This window comes from Sus scrofa, chromosome 3 (genome assembly GCF_054392235.1).
Source record: "Sus scrofa isolate SSC_HxYL_T2T_F1_AM1 chromosome 3, Sscrofa_HxYL_maternal_Yorkshire_Landrace_v2.0, whole genome shotgun sequence".
NCBI classification, from domain to species: Eukaryota; Metazoa; Chordata; class Mammalia; order Artiodactyla; family Suidae; genus Sus; species Sus scrofa.
The window spans coordinates 3,374,782-3,399,815 of NC_139385.1; the positions used below are offsets into that span (position 1 = coordinate 3,374,782).

General features: G+C 51.6%; 1 long non-coding RNA gene across 1 annotated transcript in view; it reads left to right on the top strand.

Annotated features, from left to right (window-relative positions):
* Positions 1-25,034, top strand: part of LOC102158292 (uncharacterized) — a 150,254-nt gene that overhangs the window by 112,132 nt on the left and 13,088 nt on the right. The gene's annotated exons all lie outside the window — the stretch shown is intronic.

Genomic DNA, 25,034 nt, shown 5'->3' on the forward strand with positions numbered 1-25,034 from the left:
AAGTCCTCGAAGGCAGAGGTGACCCTCCACTTAGGTTCCGCCTTCTTAGTGTCACATGCGTGAGCAGGCCCTCGAAGCATTTCCGGAGAAATGGTCATGAGTCTTATCTGTTAGAACTCGGTTTTAAACCCAAAAACTAAGGAGTCCCTCGGGAGGGGTCCTGTCGGTTGTGCTGTGAGCGCGTAAATGCAGAGCGGGGCTGGACCCGTGGGGACGCCTTCCGAGGAGGACCGCGCCGTCTTGAGGAGAGAACTCGGGGAGCCGGGGGCCCCTCCCGACACCGCAGTCAGCCGCAGAGTCTCAAGCCCACCCCTCACGGGTCCCCCGTGATCCCGGCTCACCTGCGACGGGGACGTTTTGTTGTCACTGGTCTCCAGCAGAACAAGCGGCCGGCGGTACCTGGTCAGAACGGGGCCCTGGTCACAACGCCATCTAGGGATCCGTCGGCTCCAGGTCGCTCATCCATCTCCGGTTTGAAAACCTGAAAACGCCCAGACTTCACTCTTGTGTTTTTTCTTTCAAATGGATTTGTACATTTTATTTTATTTATTTATTTATTTATTTATTTTTGTCTTTTTGCTATTTCTTTGGCCGCTCCTGCAGCATATGGAGGTTCCCAGGCTAGGGGTTGAATCGGAGCTGTAGCCGCCGGCCTACACCAGAGCCGCAGCAACGTGGGATCCGAGCCGCTTCTGCAGCCTACACCACAGCTCACGGCAACGCCGGATCGTTAACCCACTGAGCAAGGCCAGGGACCGAACCCGCAACCTCATGGTTCCTAGTCGGATTCGTTAACCACTGCGCCATGATGGGAACTCCGATTTGTACATTTTAAAGACAAAACACAGGCCACGTTAATGTCTGCCTTTTCCTGCCTGCCGGTTGGTTCTCAACCATTACAAGCTCCCTGAACGATTCGCACACTCAGCAAAGTCATGTCATTGTGGTGCGCAGTCTTAGGATAAACTCCGTGTTTCCAGAGTCGAACCAGAAGTCGAATTTCTCCCATGGGGTGTTTTGATCACGGGCCTTCTCGAAGGGGGAACACGGAGCAGGTTATGACCCAGTCCCCCAGCCACCCGCCCAGCCAGCATTCTCACTGGGAGAAGGGCCTGGACGGTCTGAGGCCCCCTCCACCAAGCGGCCCTGACCGCTCAACCCCTGGCTTTCGTTCCTGTGTCTGAGGCTTGCGAGGGATGCCCCGGGAGCGCAGCGCTCAAAAGTGGAGACGGCGAGGCTTCTTCTGCGTGCGTCAAGCCTCATCCTTCCAGAGGCTCCAGTGCATGAAGGTGACACGTGACACCGGGGTCACGTGAGCAAGACAGGGAGGGTGCAGTGCTCAGGGGAAGCCGTGGCGGAGGGTTACGGCCAGTCCGGCCATGGCACCACCTTCTCGGCTCAGGGTCCTCACGTCCGCCAAGCCGCGCGGAGCCTAATCCAGCAGGTGTTTGCAGCATTTCCCTTTGGGGCTCAGCGGGTTAAGCATCAGCCATCGTGTCCATGAGGACGCAGGTTCGATCCCTGACCTCGCTCAGTGGGTTAAGGATCCGGCCTTGCTGTGAGCTGTGGTGTAGGTCGCAGATGCAGCTCAGATGTGGCGTGGCTGTGGTGTAAGCTGGCGGCTACAGCTCCGATGCGACCCCAAGCCTGGGAACCTCCGTATGTTTGCCCGGCAACTTGGAGTCAGCTGTGTCTGGTTCCAGCCGAGCTAGTGATGCCTACCCAGGACCCCGACCCTCCCAACTGGACATGTGCGAGTGTCCCCTGGGCGACCTTTTGACGTCAGAGGGCCCAAACCTCCGCCCTCACACGGTGCAGAGGCCTGTGGCTCAGTTAAGCTGCGAAGAGCACCCCGACCTCAGCTCTGCCATCACCTCTCTCCGCGCCTCCGCCCCCCTGTGTCTTAATTCTTCTCCGCATGCAAAGCGCAGCCCCTCGCCTCCAGGGAGGCGGGTTTGAGGCCTCTTTTGTCTCTGTGCTTGTATGGTGGTTAATGCCTCTCTTTGCTGCACACCTCAGCATCGCAGCATTTTGGCCTGCTGTGCGCGGGCCAAACAGATCTGGTCGGGTCATGAAAGCGCTGGGTTCCAGAAGCTCGGCACCGACCCACTGCACCAGCCTCAGAGCGAGCCGGCGCACAGGGAGGCCAAGAATGCTTCTTTCCTGGCATGCCATTTCTTCCCGATCTTTGTTTTCTTCCGTTTGTCGCTTGGGCGGTTCAGAAATTGGGATGGAAAAGCTGCAGACATGCTCATCCTGCATCTTTCATAAGAAAGGCACCGAATTACATCTCAGACTTGGTTCTCTTTCGAGCGAATTACATCTCAGACTTGGTTCTCTTTCGAGGTTCAAGCCGCCTCTGAAATCGTACCTGGTGGACTCGCTGATCCAGGGCCTGGCTGGGTGGCCTGGGGCCCAGGTGGCTTGTTGGGCGGCTTCACTGCTTCTTCCCGTCCGGGTGTCAGGCCCCAAACAAGCATCTCCACCCACAGCTCTGTCTCCGTGTCAGCTTCCAGAGAAGGAAGCCGCTCTCCTGGGCACTAGATAGAGTTTGTTCCCTTATCTCAGAGGGTCCGTCAGGCCCGAGGATGCACCGGGTGGTTTGTGATCAGGATTCCTCGCCACGTGCCAAAAATAAACCAATTTGGTAGTCAGCTCAGTGTCCTTGAGTTCAAGAGAAAACAGCTCGTGGACTGGAGGAGCCCCTTCCCCCCCCAGGGACGTGGGGCCAGATCCAGGTGTTTGGAGCCCAGCACCAGCCCAGCGGAAGCAGGCAGGGTGCCGGGAGGTGGGGAGCTTTCTCTCGCTCGAGGCCAGCTCCTCAGTCAGGGAGTAAGGAAAACGCCCTCAGCGTGGCCGGATTGGCTGGGGGTGCACATGTGAACTCTCTTAAAACTAGGAAATCACCGATGTGCTCGGTGTTTGGGGGCCCACTGACTAGACGTACGGCATTTCGGGTCCAGGGGAGCAGTTACAGGCGCATGAACGTTCCGTAAGTTTACCTGTGCCGGTGTGCAGGTGGGAGCGTGCTCCACCTCGAGCCGAGAAATCTGTTGCCAACACCCTCTCGAGAAAATGATGCCTGTGTTTCCTCCCAGAAGAATGTATACAAACACACGAGATTCTTGCCTGCAGTTTTGTGGCGTTCAGAGACCCTCTAAAACGCCGAGAGACATGAGCCCCAGTGTCGCCATCCCCTCCCCCCCTCCCTTGAGTAACGCTCTCGTGCGTTCCTTGGACTCCAGGCGTAATGAGGCCTGTGTCGTGGTTAAAATTTGCCTTTCAAGGCGGATGTTTGAAGAGTTAGGCCCCAGAAGTCCTGGTGCCTCTTGGATGAGGAAAATGAAGTGTTGGAGTTCCCGTCGTGGTGCAGTGGTTAACGAATCCGACTAGGAACCATGAGGTTGCGGGTTCAGTCCCTGCCTTTGCTCAGTGGGTTAAGGATCCGGCGTTGCCGTGAGCTGTGGTATAGGTTGCAGACGCGGCTCGGATCCCGCGTTGCTGTGGCTCTGGCGTAGGCCAGTGGCTACAGCTCCGATTCAACCCCTAGCCTGGGAACCTCCATATGTCGCGGGATCGGCCCAAGAAATAGCAACAACAACAACAACAAAAAAGACAAAAGACAAAAAAAAAAAAAAAAAAATGAAGCGTTGACGTGGCCGAAGTTCCTGCCCTTTGTGAAACACCCATGTGGGAGCCGGACCCGCGGAGCTGGTCTCTGCGTCGGAAACGAGTCCCCTTTATTCCTTCCTGCTCCTGACTCTCCAAGCCCCTTTTCTTGACTAGTTCTTCTCTCCCCCTCACGAAGTCTCAGGCGCATCACAGAGATGCAGACGCCCCAAGATCTCTTCCGGAAGATGTAAGCCAATCGCCTCTTTTGCAGGGGTTGCATTTTCTAATTTCGTTAAATCTCTGGCTTCCTCTGCTCCATCAGCTGGGGCGGGCTTCGGGGTTAGAGCGCGCCCGTGCAGAGGAGAAGGGCCTTTGGTTCCTACACTCCGTAGCCGTTGCTGTTGGTCCCCAGAGTCGGGCACCCTGGGAAGGAGGCCCAGGAGATGCCACCTGGCCGATGCAGTCATGATCTGGGTTGGCGCGCCCCGGATGTGGCCGATGCTCTGAGGGTGCCTTTGGGGTCCCCCTAGGTGATCCCTGCTGGGAGTCTGAGGACATTTCCCGGATACGAGCTGTGTCTCCTCCACCTGACTGCTTCCAACCACCCCGGGCTGCTTGCAGTCCACGGGCCAGGTCAGCTGAGTCACTTTGCCCCCAACCAGGGGACGCGAGTCACCTTCAAGCGAGCTCCCTGCCTTCAGTCTACATCTAGTCACGCCCCCTTGACCCTCACCCCGCACCCCCTGTTTGATCCCTGCTGGTGATGCTGGTGCCCGCTGTTCCCAAGGCAGCGCTCCTTTCCCCATGCTGCCACCAGGGGGCGCTCCACACAGCCTTCCGCCTTCGCAGTTCTGGGAAGGAATCTGGTACCCAGCCCTCCAGCTCCATCACCATGGGACTCAGGTGGGAGGTGTTCTCTCAAAGACCCCTCCAAAGAAACCCCCCTTTCCAACCTCCTCAGCCCCATAATAAATTCCGTGCCTTCTCGTGTGCCGCCTGCCAACGGGGGCAAACTAATGCTCGCGGAACTATCAGATGGTGGCTGCCTGTCCTGGCAAAACTCCGAGACAGACAGGTTTCCGTGTCCCTGTTCTGGGACTCCTGCATGGTTTGTTCTTTAGAATTAAGTTCCTCTATATCCTTTCTTTCCGTCTGAATTGTGAGCCGTGTGGGGAAAGGGACGATGAGTCCTCTGTAGTAGAAATTCTGGTGTCTAAAACTGTGTGATCGTGAGTGTCTAATAACCCTTTTTGGCTGGTTAGGGATATTTTGAAATGCTGGAGTGCCTTCCCCATCTGTGCCAAAACCCCAGAGAACACATACATTAAGAAAACATCCCTTCAAAGGACATAAATGTCCAGGGCCGCGTAACCGCTGTGTCTTACAAATGAGCCCCACAGCCCCGAGATCGCTGAAAGGCCAAGGCAATGAACCTATTTTTGGAAAGCCGGAGATCATAGAATTTCAGCCTTGCAGCAGGAGCCCCGTGAGTTACCCTCACGCAGATGGTTTAAGCAAAGAGAGAGAAACTTTCTAGAACGGTTCGAAAGGCCGTAACGGCTCAAAGAGCGTCACAGAAGCGCACCCCGGGGGTTGCCCTCCTTCGAAGGTCCTGTAAGGCCAGGGAGCATTCCTGCAAATCAAGAAAAACCCAAGAATAGAACATGGCTGCAAAAATGCCAGCAAATGACCCCTGTCTGCACCTCATCACTTTGAAATCTAGTGAACCTGGAAAGTAACTTCTAGATGAAGTTGCAGCTTCTACAGAACACACAATTGCTAAATGATGCAGAAAAAAAATAAGTAAAATTTTCAAATTTTAAAAGAAGTTACTAGGATGCGTTAGAAAGGTGGGTCCTGATGCAAATGAAAAGGTTCCTTTTCACTGACTTAGGGGGACTGTGGTTGTACTAACACGATACACATTTCATAAGCAACATGAAAGTAGAGGTCTCGCTGAAGTTAATGGGCACATACAAATTATTTGGAATTCACATTTCTATTTAAGTTCATCCTTTTTTTTGGGGGGGGCACACCTGCAGCATATGGAGGTTCCCAGGCTAGGGGTCTAATCAGAGATGCAGCCGCCAGCCTACGCCAGAGCCAGAGCAACACCAGATCCGAGGCGCGTCTGCAACCTACACCACAGCTCACGGCAACGCCAGATCCTTAACCCACTGAGCAAGACCAGGGATCGAACCCACAACCTCATGGTTCCTAGTCGGATTCGTTAACCACTGAGCCATGACGGGAACTCCTCTCCTTGAACATCTCTAGCTTCGAGTGGCGTGAAGAGAGGTTTGCCAGGAGAAATTGGGCTTGTGCACTGGCCAGATGCTAGTTAGGAAGTCCAAAAAGGGGGGCAGCTGGGTTCGGTGCAAAGAGTTTAGGCTTTGCTGGCCACGTGGCCTCTGTCCAAACACCCAGCTCTGCCCTTTCGCCTGGCAGCAGCCATAGCTGATGTGTAAACCCAGCGGTCCACTTAGGAAGGGTGAAATTGGAATTTCACGTGACTCTACATGCAGCAAAATGTTGTTCTCCTGTTGGCTTTGTTTGGCAGCCGTTTTATAAGGTAAAAACCCCTTTTAGCTCACAGGCTGTACGGGTGAGATTTAGCCAACAGGCTCCATCAAGCCATGTCAAGGCCACTGTGTCCCCATGGGATGGGTAAAATGGAAATTGTCCCTTTATGGATAGAGAAACTGAGGCATGGAGACCCTAAGTGACTCCCTAAAGACAAACAGCCAAGAAAGACAGAGCAGCGACCAGGACTGACAGGTCTGCCTCTGAGGCCACACCTCTAACATGGGTTCCACCGTCTCTGGCGACTGTTTATATAGAATATTTATCTTTTGCTTCCCCACCGTGGAGCATGATGCCATGGGTGACACAAACTTCTCCTCCAAGCTCTGCGCTGTGTTGTGTGTGTGTGTGTTGTCATTTTAGGGGTCCCCCCACAGCATATGGAAGTTCCTTGGGTAGGGGTCGAATCGGAGCTGCAGCTGCCAGCCTACACCACATTCACATCAACAAGGGATCCGAGCCGCGTCTGCGACCTACGTCACAGCTCACAGCAATACCAGATCCTTAATGCACTGAGTGAGGCTGGGGATTGAACCCGCAACCTCATGGGTACTAGTCGGATTTGTTTCCACTGAGCCACCACGGGAACTCCACCTGCATAGAATAATGGAAGTGTTATAAACGGGTGGCGTGTTAACTCTTTAAATATAAGCCGGAAGGCCTGGGGCATGGTCCTGGGGGTTATTAATTTGATTTCTTTCTCTTTCCAACTTAAACAAGAAAAAGCATTCACTCACGGGGACGCCCGGGGGCCGTGTCAGCTGTCCAGGTCACGGCCTCGAGCTCGACGAGGTGTGACAGTTCCCACCTGGGAACACATTTCCTCACGGCCACGGCGAGTTATTTGAGAGATTCCCAAAAACTACTCAACCCAATCATCAGTTCCAATCAGTCGTCAGTTCCAGCGAATCCATCACTTGAGAAGCGTCGCGGCTGCAGTGTCTGCTTCTGCCCTCTGTTTGGGGGACACGCCCGGTGGCGACCTTTGCAGCTGAGGCTCCCGCTGCTCTGACCCGGCTGCTCTGTCCGGAGTGGGGAGGGGGCGCCCCCGCCACCACCACTGCCTCCAGCGCGTGGCCGAGACCTGCCCCCAGTGGCGCCGTCGAGTCGGTCTGTCTCACGGAACTGTTTCCCCTTCGCCTTGTTCGCGCTCTGTGACGACAGCCTGCCCTCGGGGGTGACATACTCCTTCGTCTTCTCCTCCAAACTGGAAGCTTTCGGGGACCCCGTCTGCTCCCTTGCTCAGTGCTCTTTCCCAAGTAGGTACAGAAGGAGCACAGTTGATGGGGTGAATGGAGATGAAGGGGAGGGTCAGCCACCTGCCCCCCGCCCCCGGCGCAGCAGGCCAGCGTTTGTTAGTTTCACCTGTGGGCATTCAGGGAATTTTTTGCTTTGATTTCTTTTTTTTTTTTTAGGGCCGCCCTCGCAGCGTATGGAGGTTCCCAGGCTCGGGGTCGAATCTGAGCTGTAGCCACCCGCCTACACCAGAGCCACAGCAACGTGGGACCTGAGCCGCATCTGCGACCTACACCACAGCTCACGGCAATGCCGGATCCTTAACCCACAGAGCAAGGTCAGGGATTGAACCCTCGTCCTCATGGTTCCTAGTCGGATTCGTTCACCACTGAGCCACAACGGGAACTCCCTGTTTTGATTTCTAACAGCAAGAACAATGAGGCAAGCCGTAATTATGTCAGAATTTGGAAAGACGAGGTGCGCTGGGTCACGTGAGGTCTGAATACAGACGTCCCCCAAAGCCATAGCAGTGAGCTTAGCGTGCTGACTGTGCACCCAGAGACAAGGGGGCCGTTGCAGCTGAGCAGAGGGTCCAGTTTCAGATCCACGCCTGGGTGGCCGCTTTGTTCATGACGAGGGCACCGCTGTGATTCTGCAGGAGAAAACCGTCTCTCCCATCAAAGACCTTCCAGATTCTTCTTGGACCCATCAGGCAGCCACGTGGAAAATGGGAATCCCAACAACTGCCTTACATCATCCCAAAAAATAGTTTATCTGAGGTGGGCCAGAGGTCTGCGAGTGAAAGGTACAGCACAAAAGCTTCTGGGAGGTGAGGAAGCATGCGGCAGTCAGGACGCCGGAGGAGGACGCAGCCCTTTCTTAAAGGCACCGTCAGCAGGACCTGCCGTGGAGGGAGATGCTCCATTAAGACTAAAACCTTCTAAGGGGTCCCGTCCTGGCTCCGCGGTTAACAAACCCGACTAGCATCCATGAGGACGCAGGTTCAATCCCCACCCTCGCTCAGTGGGTTATGGATCTGGTGTTGCCGTGAGTTTTGGTGTAGGTCACAGGCGTGGCTTGGATCCCGCACTGCTGTGGCTGTGGTGTAGGCCGGTGGTTGCAGCTCCAATATGACCCCTAGCCTGGAAACTTCCATACGCCAAGGGTATGGCTGTAAAAAGACAAACAAAAAACCTAAAACCTTCCGTTTCTCAGAAAGCATCTTTAAGGACAGGGAAAGGCGATTCGTGGACATGGATGAGATAGTCTGATAGCCTGTGTCTGACTAAGGAGTCCTAGGTTAATATAAGAATAAGAGAAAGATGAACAATCCCACTAAGAGATGGGCCACAGGAGCTCCCTGGTGGCTCAGTGGGTTAAGGATTAGCATTGTGACTGCTGTGGCTCAGGTCCCTGCTGTGGCACAGATTCAGTTCTTGGCCTGGGAACTTCCCCATGCTGTGGGTGTAGCCAAACAAGTAAATGAATAAATAAACAAAATAAAGTTGGGCCACAGGTTCAAACACTTCACAAAAGAAAATATCAGCTGCTTAGCAAGCATCCAAAAGCATGTTCAGCAGAGAAAAGCAAAGTAAAATCACAATGGGAATCATTACCCATTTTTAAAAAGCAAAAAAGAAAAAAAAGACTGGCACTGGCAGTGCCATGCATGCATTGGCACGCACACAAAGCAGCTGGAACCTTCTCAGGCTCCTGGTTGCGAGTGTGACCAGTGGAGCCCCCCTTGATTAATCATTCAGCAGAATCTACTAAAGCCTTCTACTCATTATATGCCTACTTAGCAACTCTGCTCTTGGAGAAATCAGTGCATATGTCCACAAAACATGTGTGCTAGGCTGCCCACAGCAGTTCTGCAGTCTTAAAATAGCCCCAAGCCGAAAACCCCCAAATGCCCATCAAGAGTAGAATGGGTAGGAGCTCCCTTGTGGTGCAGTGGGTTAAGGATCCAGCATTGTCTCTGCTGTGGCTGGGGTCACTGCCATGGCATGGGTTCTGTCACTGGCCCAGGAACTTCCTCATGCTGTGAAGCATGGCCAAAAAAAAAAAAAAAAAAAAAGAGTCGAATGGATAAACATGGCATATTATACAATGGAATACTATACAGCAATGAAAAGTGAAAATAATCAGATGAAACTTGGCCAAAAGCAGCCAGACATAAAATGGAACAGTCAGGCCCCAGGCATGGGAAATGTGGGACAGCAAAATCCACCTGTGAGGATGGAAATCAGCTGAGCGGCCACCTCTGCGGGTCAGGGGTTGCGTGGGCAGAGCCTGAGGGAGGCTTCTGGGAACCTGGAAATGTTCTGACTTTGGGATGAGGTGGTGGTTATATGCACAAACACACCCCGTGTGCTTGATATTAGTACATTTCTGAGTGTGTGTGTTGTACCTCACTTAAAAAGTGGTTTTTCCAAAGGGAAGGATGAACGCGGGAAAGATCTTAAAGATGAAAGTTAGGTGCCTTGGTTTTTTTTGTTGTTGTTGTTGTTGTTTTGTCTTTTTACCATTTCTTGGGCCGCCCCTGCAGCATATGGAGGTTCCCAGGCTAGGGGATGAATCAGAGCTGTAGCCGCCAACCTATGTCAGAGCCACAGCAACGCGGGATCCGAGCCACATCTGCAACCCACACCACTGCTCGCAGCAACGCCGGATCCTTAACCCACTGAGCAAGGCCAGGGATCAGACCTGCAACCTCATGGTTCTTAGTCGGATTCGTTCACCACTGCGCCACGACGGGAACTCCAGATGCCTTGTGTGATTGGACACTGAAGTCAGCCCACAGGAGACGGAGGGTTTCCCAGAGCCCTGAATGGTGAGTCCACCGATGGAAACAGGCGGACAGGACGTGGGCTGGGAAGCCATTCGAATGACACTGTCGAGACCTGGGTCCCTAAGGAGAAGCGCCCAGCAAACCGGGGGAGATCCAGGTCTCGGCTGAGCTCCCAGCTGGAGAGGCAGGCTTTGAAGGGGAGGCTTGAAATCATTGGAGGGAGAGAACGCTCCCGAAACACTGGCATTCAGGGTTGGTCCTTGGACATCCCTGGCCAGGGAGAGACAGAAAACACGGGCCGTGGATCGGGGAGGCCGTGGATTGGGGAGGCCCCAGAATCTTGAGTAGAGATGGATGGAAACGGAGAGAAGCTTTACAAGGAAGGAATTTGCTCTCCTTTCCTCTTCTTCTCTTTTAAAAAAATATCATGGCTACACCCATGGCATATGGAAGTTCCCAGGCCAGGGACCGAATCTGAGCCGCAGCCACTCCAGATCCTTTAAGCCACTGTGCAGGGCTGGGGTTCGAACCCACACCTCCCCAGGGACCGGAGCTACTGCAGTTGGATTCTTAACCCCCTGTGCCCTGGCAAGGACGCCCTGTCTCTGTTTCTTTCCTCCCTCCCTCCCTCCACCGCCCCCAAACCTTTCTGCTACATCCCCATCTTTCAAAGTCTCCCCATCCTGGACACGTGGTCGGAGGGCCTTTCCTCTCCGTGCCCTCCTCGCTCAGGGGTCCGGTTGTTCTCAGCTGTCCTGTCATTTTGTTCTGAGTTCCCTTCACTCAAACTGAACAAAGACACAAACGTTTTCCAAAAAACCAACTACGGTTCATGGCTGGGGGATACCTCGGCGCTCCTGTCCCAGCCCAAAGACGGGCTGCGAGGTCACTCCCAGTAGTCAGCACCCAGACAACTGAGCAGATGGCGGCCACCGGATCCAGCGGGCCCCTCCCGACGGCGTCTCTGGAGCTAATTCACCTTCATGCCTGGGCAGTTCGTGCTCCCGAGATTCCGTGTCACGCTCGCGACTCGTATTTCACTTCTCAGGGGGGCCCAGAAACTGAATTTGCAAAGGGTTTGTTTGCCAGGAGGAACTATTGCTGCAGAAGCCCAGAGAGCTGGCGCGGGTCCCGAGACCTGCTTTTGGCCACTTGAGACATCAGAATTCTAGCCAGCTGTGCCTTTTTCCATCGCTGCCTCTGGGTCTTTGCTTGAGCGATGCCCCCCCGCTTCCCGGGGCCCCAGAGGTCTTTGCTGGCGGCTCCTGCAGACGGGCTGCACACGGAGGTGTCCAGGCCCTCCCCGGGTTTCAGTGGATCAAATCCACAGACCAGAAAAAGCGGCTCAATCAGTCACCATTCTTCTTAATTTGTCGTTCTGGTGAGCACCTGTTTCCCTTCTCTTTTCCTGCCTTTTCTCTTTGGCGTGGTTCTTTCTGTGAGAATTCTGAAGGAGTCGCCTGCTGGAGAAAATTCCCTTCTCCCCAGGAAGCCAATCATCCACAATGGCAGGTGCTCCCTCGGTGCACGGGTAGGCAGGGATGTGAGGAGACCATTTACTTTGAAGAAATTAGAAGAGAAGGTGGAGGCGACAACATATAATCACTTAATTTGGAGCAGATCTGGGACTGAATACAAGCACCTTTGATTTGAAGGGACAAAAGCAGTCACAGGCACTTGGCAGAAAGTTGTTTCAAGTTGATGCCGTCACTCAGTCAGCCCATAAAACATGCCTATAGCTTTTGAAAGCATCGCTTGATCCCAAGTGAGAAGGGGTGGGGCGAGGAGAGACTGGCTTCCACGAGAAGGGAAGAAACTAAACCCAAAGGCCAGGGCCTTTGGGGATTGCTGGGATCTCGTTGGTTTTCCAGTTCCATTTTGCTTCCTGGTCCAACTTCATCGCGGACCCCCTGCAGCTCTGTCATTCACCCTCTTAACCCCCGTGAGCATTTGACCAGGTCCCGACCGTCTTGGTGGGGGGAGGGGTAGAGACGGCTCTGAGACCAGGGCGGAGGATGCCCGACCCTCACTTTCCCAGGCCCCCCTCTGCAGCTCAGGCTCCAAGGACCTGTTGAGCTAGTGAGACTGGAAGTAGGGGGCGGGGCGTTCTCCATCCTTGTACGTGTGCGTCCCCCCACCCCCAGAGCCAGTTCTCAGGTGTGGACAGCGACTCCTCCAGCTTGAGAGGGAGCCTCCATGAAAAAGAGGAGGGGGGCAAGGGGGCAGACACAACACCGAGAGACTAGAACGTGTCGGAGCTCCCGCTGTGGTGCAGCGGGATCAGCAGCATCTTGGGAGCGTGGGGACTCGGGTTCGATGCCCAGCCCAGCACAGTAGGTTAAGGATCCCGCGTTGCTGCCGCTGCGGCTTGATTCGTGACAGCGGCTCTGATCAGATCCCCGGCCCAGGAACTCCATATGCCTCAGGGCAGCCAAAAAAGAAGAAAAAAAGTGTTGTGGCCTGTGTGCTGGCTGGTTGGAAAAAGACTTTCCAGACTCATCGTGGGGTAAAAATAAGGAAGAGTTTATGGAGATGAGGGTGACCTCCTGGTGACCAGGGAGAGCGGACACGGAGCGTGTGGTGTGTCTGTGTTGACAGCCGGGAAGAGAGGAGGGTCCGGGGTACACCTGCTGACCTGCTGCTGGGCTGGGGAGAGGGGAGTCTTACAATGCACTTGCTGGTTGTTGGGGGCTTACAGGGGCTGGGCGAGGACTGGGCCACATGCCCTTCCCAGCAGGGGTGGGAAGGGGCAGGCCAGGGTGCTCCCAGTGCGGGAGGGGCATTACAAGGAGACGGCGGTGCTCTGATAAGGGTCCGGTCATTTTTGTCTTGCCCAGAGGCGTTTTGAGTCTTACCTTCTTGGAGAGGGCTTGCAGCCCCTCAGAAAGGGCACAGTTTTGCCTGGGGGTGCATGAGTTCAGCTTGTAGCAGGAGGGGCCTCAGGTGGCGTCAGTTCTGGGGAAACTTAGCAATTTGCTTTCAGTGGAAACTCTCCCATCCACCCTTCCTGCCCTGTGTGCCCCATGAACGTTCATGGCCCGGCTTCGCCATCAGATGCCCACTACGCGTGGCCCCCTGAGCCCCCAAGCCCTCCACCCTCACAGGCCTTCGCCTTGTCCTCTGCCCCAAGCTGAGCACTCTGCTTATAAACTGAGATCTTGTCACTTTGCCAGGAGAAGCCAACACGCTTTATCCAAAACCCTTGGGGCCGCAGGTGCTTTCAAATGCACAGCCTCGCACCTTTCAAGAGAAGGCACGGCCTAGGCTATTCCATTACAAACCCAGAAGGAGCTGGGGGTGGTAGCTTGTAAACAAACCCATGCATATTTCTGCAGGAAAGTACAGGAATATTCAGACTCAGTGGGGAAAATAATGATTGTGCCTCACCTCTCAGCAGGTCAGGCCAGGCGCTGCAGCCCAAAGAGTTGTAAAAACTTTCAGTTTGCAGAACTTGTGCATTTGGGGGTTGCCTATAAGGACCATGCACCTGTGCTTACTCACCCCCCACCCTGCTGAACAGTGGGAGGGAGACACCGGCGCCCTCGCCATCCGTCACGTGTGAGGCCTCAATGCCATGTGTCACTAAGAAGATGATGGAGTTAAAGGGAGTGCTGAGGAATGGACATGCATGGCCACTCCTTGTCACCATCGCTGCCCTCCTCTGAAAACCTGGCTATTCAGACACACTAGCCAGGGCTGGATAAACCTTTCTATGTGGGCCGCAGCGTAAATGGTTTTCAGCTCTTCCGTCCAGATAATTTCATCTGCAAGTGCTTAACTCTGCCATTGTAGAGCAAACACAGCCTTAGCCAGTATGTGAAGAAACAGGTGTGGCTGCGTCCCAATAAAACTTTATTGATAATAACAGGCTGAGGGCCTGCTTGGCCCATAGACCTCATTTGCTGACCCCTGAATACATCCATATACATGTGTCATCTGACGATCAGGATTCACTCGGGCAGCACTTACAGGGCTTCTGTTATGTGCCGGCCACCATTCTCCGTGCTAGGAATTTTGCAGTAATCAAACCACCAGTTTATGGCCCCATTAAGCGTACATGCTAGCTAACTTTAGGAATTAAAATCTTCCAGGAGTTTCCATCGTGGCGCAGTGGTTAACGAATCCAACTAGGAACCATGAGGTTGCAGGTTCGATCCCTGGCCTTGCTCAGTGGGTTAAGGATCTGGCGTTGCCGTGAGCTGTGGTGTAGGTTGCAGACGTGGCTCGGATCCCGCATTGCTGTGGTTGTGGTGCAGCCCGGCGGCTACAGCTCCAATTCAACCCCTAGCCTGGGAACCTCCATATGCCACAGGAACAGCCCTAGAAAAGGCAAAAAAAAAAAAAAAAAAAAGTCTTCCAATCATCTCAGCTCTGTGCTTCACCTTGTCTTTATAAGAGGGACCCCTCGCCAAAGAAGACATACAGATGGCAAATAATCTTATAAAAGATGTCCTATGTGGCCTTGTCCTTAGAGAAATGCAGGTGAAAACGATGAGCTACCACTACACACCTGTTAGAATGGGCCAAAGACACCGCCAGATGCTGGAAAGGATATGGAGCCGTGGGAGGCAGAGCTACAGCCACTCGGGAAGAGAGTGTGACGGCTTCTTACGAAAGGTAGCACACTTTGACTGTAGGGCCGTAGGATCTGGCAGTGGTGCTTCTGGGCATCCATCCACAGTGAAACCTGGGCACCCTTGAGTTAAATCTGTATCACCCGTAACCTGCCTTCACGACTCCAGGTCGTTTTAACTGTTGCCGCAAAAGACTTGCGTGTCCTCCAAGCCGCGCGGAGCTTAAACAAGGTGTTTGCTGAGCTGTTTTCCAGAATTGGGAGTCGGCTGGGTCTAATTCCAGCTGGGCTGGTGACATCTGAACAAGACTCCCAACGCTGTGCCCGGGCCTGCGAGCGCATCCATGATGCCCTTTGCGGCAAACCTCGGCATCTCAGCCTCGTAACCGCTGCACCTGAGGCCTAACGAACCTGGTTTGGTGACAAAAGGAGTTGAAACCTCTGCCCCACAACCTGCATGTGGATGTTTCTAGCCGCTCTATTCATGGTTGCCATTGCTTGGGGCAACCGAGCTGTCCTTCCTGACAGCGGGATACCACGCGCTGCTAAAAAGAGATGCGGTATCAGCTCATGAAAGGGGGATGTACCGTCTGATTCCAGCTGACACCCCAGAAAAGGCAAAACTCTGGAGACAGTAAAAGAGCAGTGGTTTCTGGGGTTCGGGTGGGCGAGAGCTGAAGACGCACAGGACAGGATTTTTAGGGCAGGGAAAACATGTTTGTCCAAGCCTGTAGACGGGACGGCACCCCGAGTGAACAGCAGGTAAACAGTGGTCTTTGGGTGTCGAGGCAGGTTCGTCTTGGGTGAACAAACACACACCTTGCTGGTGCCAAATGTTGGTAATGGGGGCGGGGGTAAAGGAGACATCTCTGTGCCTTCGCCTCAGTGCTGTAAACGTAAAACTGCTTTTCAAAAAAAAAAAAAAAAACCTGTCAGCACCTGCAATCAATGCCCGTATTCACAGCTTCCTATTTCCGAATTTGCCTTCACACTAAAACTTTTTTTAAAAAACCTCTGTCGTTGATGTTATTTGCTTTTTCGGGCCACACCCGCAGCACATGGACGTTCCCAGGCTAAGGCTCTAACCGGAGCTACAGCCACAGCCACAGCCACGCGGGATCTGAGCCACGTCTGCGACTCACTCCATAGCTCACGGCCACACCGGATCCTTAACCCACTGAGCAAGGCCAGGGATCGAACCTGCGTCCTCATGGAGACGAGTCAGATTTGTTTCCGAGGCGCCACAGTGGGAACTTCCCACGCGAAAACTTACCAGCAACCCCACAGTCACGCTCGCCGGCTCTGGGACCTCCGTGGTCGTGTGCGGAGCCGAGAACGGTGTGCTTGACCCAGCACTCCCCGGGCCTTTGCGTTTCGGTTCCCCTGCGGGGAACAAGCACCCTCCTTGCGGCCCACTGAGTACCGTGCTTTGCATCTTTATGCTTTTTCTGTTTCAATCCCCCCCCCCCCCGCCCCCGGCAGCCTAGGGCTGAAGGGCCGTGCGGCGTCCTGAGGGCGAGAAGGCTGTCGTGTGCGTTTCCGAGAAAACACACATGTTCCATCAGCATCGTTCCGGCCTGAGTTACAGCGTGGTCGGCTGTGAGCTCAGTGCTAATGAGTCAACAATATAGATCCAATGAGATGTCTTTCAACAGAAACACACAAAACAAGGTCATGTATCGATCCGTTGATGAACATGCTGGGACCAGAGGCTGGCGGGAACCTGACCTCCTCTTTCCCAGGGAGCAGCGGTTCAGCCTGCACTGATTCAGAGCTTGTGGTGATTTCATAAAACACACAACATGCCAGGAGTAACAAAAATCAGCTGTATTTGGTCAAATAGCATTTAAATCGCTTCATCCATAATTATGATCCTTCCTTTATAACAGTATGTATCTGGGCCTTCTCTCTTTCTTTTTGATCCGTCTTGCTAGAAATTTGTCTGCACAGAGTTCCCGTTGTGGCTCAGCAAGAATCTGACTAGTAGCCATAAGGGTGTGGGTTCGATCCCTGGCCTCACTCTGTGGGTTAAGGATCCAGCATTGCCGTGAGCTGTGGTGTAGGTTGCCGATGCAGCTCAGAGCCCACGTGGCTGTGGCTGTGGTGCAGGCTGGCAGCTGCAGCTCCGATTCAACCCCTAGCCTGGAAACCTCCATATGCCATAGGTGTGGCTCTTAAAAAAAAAAAAAAAAAAGGAAAGAAATTTGTCCTTAAAGGTTTGTTTGGCTTTAAATCTTTTTTTAAAAAAGAATCAACTTTTGGCTTTTAAAACATTCCCTTAGGATTTCTTCTCTAACCCACAGCTTACTTAGCGGTGTGCTTTGAAATTCCCAGCTAACTTCGGAACGATGTGCTCAGAGAGCAGGGCTGGGTGGAGCCTGTTGTGTGAGGCTATTTCGGTTCCTGCGTGGCTGGGTGACGACACATTAACGTGGGCAGGTAGGTGCCCACAGGGGTCTTCTCTGTCCCCGGCACTGCATGTGCTGAGTTCCACGTCCTCCCTCCAGCCCACGTGACCTGTGCAGATTTCCTAAATGCCGGTTCATTTTATGTGGTGACCTTAGCAACACTGAGATGAGGCTGGAGGCGTCCGTTTCCCCTGCGGTCCTGTCCATTTCTAGCATCCTCCGTATAGCGCTGTTTCGTTGAGTGCACTTGTGATTAGCATGGCTGTACCTTCCTGCCGAATGGAGCCTCTGACCATTTTGCAGAACCAGCTCCAGGCTCTATGTCTGCAGTCTAATATTTCCCTAAGAACAGCTGTCTTCGGCATAGTGTATGACCCATGGGTCTTTTTCTCTATCCTCTTCTTTCAGATGTCTATGCGCCTTTTGCTTTAGATGTGCCTTTTAAAATAAGAGATGGGGGAGTTCCCGTCGTGGCGCAGTGGTTAACGAATGTGACTAGGAACCACGAGGTTGCAGGTTCAGTCCCTGGCCTTGCTCAGTGGGTTAAGGATCTGGCGTTGCCGTGAGCTGTGGTGTAGGTCGCAGACGTGGCTCGGATCTGGCGTGGCTGTGGCTGTGGTGTAGGCTGGCAGCTACAGCTCTGATTGGACCCCTAGCCTGGGAACCTCCATATGCTGCGGGAGCGGCCCTAGAAAAGGCAAAAAGACCAAAAAAGAGAGAGAGAGATGGGATGGCGGTGTGGTTGGCATAACAGCAACGTCTCTGATCTCCCAGAGCCGATGATAAGATCACTGGCCGCTGCTTAGATGTGAGGAAGGGGCCCACTTCAGCCAAGCCTGACCTCTGGCCCCCCAGATGGAATCAGAGGAGCACGTGGGAAGGGCCAGCTTCACGGACAGCCCTGGAAGGACCAGAGGGACCCATTTGTCCCACACAGGGTGGTGACTGCCGCTCAGGCTTTTTCCTTTTCCTATATGTTGTCTTTTTTTTAGTTGCCTTCATTTTCCATGAGGTCACGCATGGGACACGGGGCACAGAGGCCGAAGGGGACCCGCACAGAAAACTGAGCAACCACCCCCATCAGGGCAGAAAGGGCTCCCTTCCCGGCCCATTCGTTCCACCAGGCTCTGCAAAATCACCTTCACATGCGGTCACTTTACAGGGTCCTTATTTGCACGTATGACCCTTTTTTCTAAAGCAGAAGTGAAGCGATTTAGAAGGAAACTTGTGGGGCCATGGAGGGAAGACCAGGAGAGTATGTGACACCACCAGCCTTAGCCACTGGGGGCTGGGAGCACAGACAGTACGGGTCCCATCTGGCGGCTGCCCGTTTCACCCCGGCCTTTCCCAGCCGGTGGGAGGGGACAGCGATTGGAAATGCCTGCTGGCTTGTTGGGAGCAGCCCGGGCTGTGGGGGTGCCAGGTACCCAAAGTGTTAGAACCAAGTCTTAAGGGATCCAATCACACTTTCTATCTCTCTCTCTTTTTTTAATTAACACATAGTTGATTGACAGTGTTTTGTCCAGTTGGGTCATGCAGCGAAGTGAGCCCATCACGCATTTCCCCGGGCTGTGCAGTAGGATCCCATTCTTTTTTTTTTTCTCTTGCATGTGTGTAGATGTCCCCCTAAATTAAGTTGAGGGGACCACAATTCAAAGGTTTTGATTGAGTCCCAAGGACATCAGGCTGGTGGAACCATCCAAAACGTGTGAACAGAATCGCCTTCCGCCTCAAGAGAGAGATTCAGACTCCCTCCGTGTTTCAATGACATGTGACCATCGTACCCAGTAATTCAGTTTTTAGAGAAGACATTTAAAGTGGAAGCTGTGGAGGTCGGTTTACTTCAGTATATCGAGTGCTTTGTCCAAACTAAAGCATCCACTTGACCTGAAAATCCCACACGTAGGAAGTTGTCTTAGGGGTCATGAGGGACCACCGGACACAGACGAATATGTGATGTTAACGGCAGTGATTACTCTTGAGAGAAAGTCGGAAGATAACCTCAATGACTCTTAAGAGAACACTGATGAAACCCATCATGGCATATCCATGCAAAGGAATACTTTTCAGCCATCAGATTACACTACAAATCAATAATCGCTGACCCGGAGCGATGGCCATGTTACGTTAAGTGGAAAAAGCAAGGTAATATTCTTCTTCAAAAAAGAAACATGCATATGAAAACACACGTGCCTTGAAAAACGTCTGAAGCGTTAGGCATCAAAATGTTAAGAACAGTTATTTGGATGTTAGGATTGCCCGCCATCTATTTTTGTTGTTGTTGTCATGTGCTTTATATTTTATAAGCTATTTGAAATAAACACATGATTATAATACCCTACAAGAATAAAGTTACTAACGAGGGCATTGATCAAGTGCTCTCCGCATTTAAATGAACAGTTGATCTTTTGAGTGGTTCATGTTTAAGTTGCCAATTCCCAGAGTGATTCGGGATGAAGGATGAATTGGAAGGAGGTTCTATTCTCTCCCCTCCCCCACCCCACCCCCACCCCCACCCCCGCCCCATCCCCAGCTCCATCCGCAGCCTGCAGGTAATGAGAACGCCCATCATGGCTGTTGACTGACTGGGTATTTAGGTGTCAGGGACTGAGGTATTCATGCAAATAGCTAAAAATGAAATGGCACAGCTGAGCCTTTGGCACTAGAATTTTCATAATTGAAAACTAAAACCTTCATGTCATTTCATTTTATTATAAATGAACCCACCTTACAACGCCCGCTCAGTTTTGAACTCTTGCCAAAGTATTGGTTACAGTCCCATCACTTGGCTGATGGAAGAGTTTTGAAAGCTATTTAATGGCGTCATTATCCTGCAAATCAGAACGAGGGAGGCCAAAGGGAATCAGGTGTTTAAAAAAACCGTGCATGGGCCTGTGATTTCTGACACAGGAGCAGGGCCCTCTGCAGGCAACTTGGAGGTGAGAAAAGGATGTTTTACCTTCCCAATTTCCTCACCACAGTCTTTGCCTTCTGTATCGGTAAGCTACTGCTGCATAACGAACAACCACAAAAATCTCAATGGCAAAGAAAAGTCACCTGTGCTTGTTGATCTTAGCTGGGCTCATCTGGGGCGGTGGGGGGGGGGGTACTTCTGCTGCTTCAAGCCATGAGTCTGACTGGCCTCTGACCCCCTCCACCTCTGGCATTCAGACTCTGGTCTGTGCCATGTGGATTCACTTTGGATCCAGTTAAAGAAGCGGAAGCTATTCAGGGGAAGCTCCTCTTGTGTCAGTGTTAGAAGTTCAGCAGTGCACCCTCAACCTTGCAAACACACTTCAGATCCTTGCCGTGTCATCCCATTGGCCAGAGCCAATGTCCAGCAGCTGAGGGACAGGAAAGACCACAGCAAGAGTGCATTACAGGAAACCGTGACCAGCGATTCAACCCAACACACCCTCTGCTTGAGCAGCTCCCCTTACACCTTCCTCCCTGACGAGTGAGCCGTGTTTGCACTCAGCCCCAGCCTCTTGATGACAGGTGTTTCAAGCGAACAGCTTTCTTTTACATTTTGGGGATCTTGGTGGTTTGCCCCTTTAAGGAAATGAATGGTGGTGTTTTTTAGGCAGGACAGCCCATTAAGTACTCCTCTGAGATACGTCTGTATTTTCCCTTCGGCCCAAAGGAAGAGCTGGCCCTGCCTGGATTGTAAGATCCTTTGGTGTAAATTAAATTCTGATGTGATACTTCGTTGCCCGAGCTGTTCTTCTCTTGGAGGGTTCTTTGCAGGGGGACAGGCACTCTCAAGTGAGGCAGGCATAGCTTTTCTCATCTCTTAGAATAGCCAGAATCAGGGGGAAATATGGGGAGGGCACAGAGGGACTGGCCAGAGTGTGCAGGGAGCATCCTAGCCACTGACAGGAGATGAGAACCCTTTTCTCCTCCATCTGAGTGATACACGGCATTCGGTGCAGCTCCAGGTTGGGCACCAGCTGGGCAGCGTTTCCATTTCCCCAGAACTGTTGAGCAGCAGCAGCTGGCTCACTGAGAACCCCTTACTCTCTGTCTCCAGGGAGAGCATATGTCAGTGTCACTCTCTGAAGCCACACATCAGGCTGGGTTCTTGGACCTGAGTTGCGATGTCAGGATGTCCGTAAACTTGGACAACGTCAGGAGAGTGGAAAGGAAAGACGGTGTGCGGGAAAGGGCGCCTCCGCAGCCTCCGTGGCTGCCAAACCACAGGGACGCTTCTGCTTTTTCCTCTCAAGTCTAGACCCCAACTGGCCATGGGTGTGTCTGCTGTGTTCTGAAGGGGGAGGGGTGCACAGAACTCCCCGAGGTGGAACCGGGGCTGGGAGGAGAGGAAAGTCTAAGAACTCATCCAAAGCCGTGAGTGGACAAAACTGAGGGAGCCTCCAAGGGAGGCTGGGAAAGAGGATGGCTCAGGGCGGGGTCCTCGGACCAGTGCGTCTGCATCACCTGGGAACTTGGAACTGTAGGTTCTCAGGCCCCACCCTAGACCTCCTGAATCAGAAACCTTGGGGGTGGGGCCCAAGGTTTTAAAAGCCACCCCCCACCCCAGGTGACTCAAGTTGGTGAATCACTGGAGAAGGACAGCCCGTAGAGGAGAGAAGGCAATGTTTTTTATGTTAGGTCTTATTTTAAATTTTTTTATTAAAGTGTACTTGATTTACAGTGTTGTGTCAATTCTGATGTACAACAGAGTGACTCAGTTTTACGTGTGTGTGTGTGTGTGTGTGTGTGTGTGTGTGTGTGTAACTTAACCCCAAACTCCCAATCCATCCCACTCCCTCCCCCCCTCCCCTTGGCAACCACAAGTCCCTTCTCTATGTCTGTGAGTCTATTTCTGCTCTGTAGCAGGTTCATTTGTGCCATGTTTTTTAGATTTCACATATTAGTGATATTAGTGATATCATATGGTATTTGTCTTTCTCTTTCTGACTTCACTTAGTATGAGGATCTCTAGTTGCATCCATGTTACTGAAAATGGCATTATTTCATTCTTTTTTATGGCTGAGTAGTATTCCATTGTGTGTATGTACCACATCTTCTTAACCCATTCACTTGTTGGTGGACATTTAGGTTGTTTCCATGCCTTGGCTATTGTGAATAGGGCTGCTATGAACATAGTGGTACATGTATCTTTTTGAATTAACAGTTTTGTCCAGATACATGCCCAGGAGTGGGATTGCTGGATCATATGATAATTCTAAAAGCTTATAAATTTGATTAGGTTCCATTTGTTTATTTTTGTTTTCATCTCTGTTGCCTTGGGAGACTAACATAAGAAAACATTGGTACAATTTATGTCAAAGAACATCTTCCCTGTGTTCTCTTCTAGGAGTTTTATGGTGTCTTTTGTTTAAGTCTTTAAGTCCTTTTGAGTTTATTTTTGTGTGTGGCGTGAGGGAGTGTTCTGACTTCATTGATTTACATGCAGCTGTCCAGCTTTCCCAGCATCACTGTCTTTTTCCCATTTTATATTCTTGTCTCCTTTGTTGAAGATTAATTGGCCAAAGTTGTGTGGGTTTTGTTCCAGGGCTCTCCATTCTGTCCCATTGATCTGTATGTCTGTTTTTGTAACAATACCATACTGGTTTTGGGGATTTTTTTTTCTTTTTAGGGCCACAGGTGCAGCATATGGAAGTTCCCAGGTTTGGGGTCAAATTGGAGCTGCAGCTGCCAGCCTATGCCACAGCCACAGCAACGTGGGATCTGAGCCACATCTGCAGCCTACACCACAGATCATGTCAGTGCCAGATCCTTGACCCACTAAGCAAGGCCAGGAATCAAACCCACATCTCATGGATACCAGTCAGATTCATTGCTGCTGTTCCACAATGGGAACTCCTAAAATACCATACTGTTTTGATTATTGTAGCTTTGTAGTATTGTCTGAAGTCTGGAAGAGTTATGTCACCTGCTTTGTTTTTCCCACCCAGGATTACAGTTATGGGTCTTTTATAGTTCCATATAAATTTTTGGATTATTTGTTGTAGTTCTGTGAAAATTGTCATTGATAATTCAACAGGGATCACATTAAATCTGTAGATTGATTTGGGTACCATTGCCATTCTAACAATATTAATTCTTGCAATCCAAGAACATGATATAGCTTTTCATTCTCTTTAATTTCCTTTATTAATGTTTTGTAGTTCTTAGCATATAAGTCTTTCTCTTCCTTGGTCAGGTTTCTTCTTAGGTATTGGGGGGGCATGATTTTAAAGGATATTATTTTTTTATATTCCATTTCTCATACTTTACTGTTGGTGTGCAGAAATGCAACTGATCTCTGAATGTTGTTCTTGTATTCTGCTGCTTTGCTGAATTGGTTTATCAGATCTAGTAGTTTTTATGTGGAGTCCTTAGGGTTTTCTATATATAGTATCATGTCATACGCATATAGTGACAGTTTTACCCCTTCCCTTCCGATTTGGATACCTTTTATTTCTTTTTCTTGTTAGATTGCTATGGCCAGGACTTCCAATACTACATTGAATAGAAAGAATGAAGGCATCCTTGTCTTGTTTTAGCAGGAAGGCTTTCAGCTTTTCCCCATTGCCTATTAGATTAGCTGTGCATTTAGGTCATTATTGAATCACATCATATAATTCTGTCAACTCTGACCATCAGCATCCTGAACAAAAGCTGTTGAGCACTGGCTCAGCTCTTACCTTCATACATTTCAGTTCACTGAGTGTCCAGAGCAGCCCCTGGACACTTATCAGCACCAAAATAACAGTGCTTAGAAACCAAGACAGCCGAAAGGGCGCCAGGCATCTCTAGCTGGTCACCTGCTACAGAAAGTAAATTCTGTCTTGCTTCCTGAATCTCAGACTGATTTTTTTCCTGCCCTTCCACTATGTTAAAATCTCTGGGAGTGAGTTTTCACCTGTGGTCATTGTTCATGGCACCCCCTCAGGGTAAGGGCACCAAAGGTATGTGAGGGTACCCAGGTGCCCTATTTCCCTGGGCTCGGCAACAGTCCACAGACGACAAACCAAAATTAAATTTAACTTCACATATGCAAGGCTTTACAGATAAATAAAAATTACTCCTGGGCTTTTGACATCTTTGACACATTACATCCTTGTTTGTCTAGATCAGAATGGATTCTGCCAAAGAATAAAGCAAAAGAATCCCCACTGTGGGGCAGTGAGTTAAAGAGTCTAACTGCAGTGGCTTGGGTCACTGTGGAGGCGTGGGTTCAATCCCCAGCCCAGCACAGTGTGTTAAAGGATCTGATGTTTCTACAGCTGCAGCTCAGATTCAGTCCCTAACCTGTGAACTTCCATGTGCTGTGGGTGCAGCCATAAAATTTAAAAATTTTTTAAATAATTTAATTTAGGAGTTCCCGTCTTGGTGCAGCGGAAACAAACCCAACTAGGAACCATGACAACAGGGGTTTGATCCCTGACCTTGCTCAGCGGGTCAAGGATCTGGCGTTGCCGTGAGCTGTGGTGTAGGTTGCAGATGTGGCTCGGATCCGGCATTGTTGTGGCTGTGGTGTAGGCCAGCAGCTACAGCTCCGATTCAACTCCAGCCTGGGAACCTCCATAAGCCGCTGGTGTGGCCCTAAAAGGACCAAAAAAAATAATAATAATTAATTAAAAAAAAAAAGAATAAAGCAAAGACTACCAGGGCTTCAACAAAACATGCTAAGCCAAGTCTATTCCAGAGCAGCCACGTGTCCCAGGAGAAGAGTGCTGAGCAGAAATGCAGGGTTCCGATTCCAGGCGGGGGCCCCTGAAGGTTGTGCTAATTAAGGGTTGATGACCGCTGCTGTGGACAGGACCGAACAAGTCCAGAGGGTGTGCACAGTAGGTTACCCCAGGCCTGTGTTCTCTCGTCC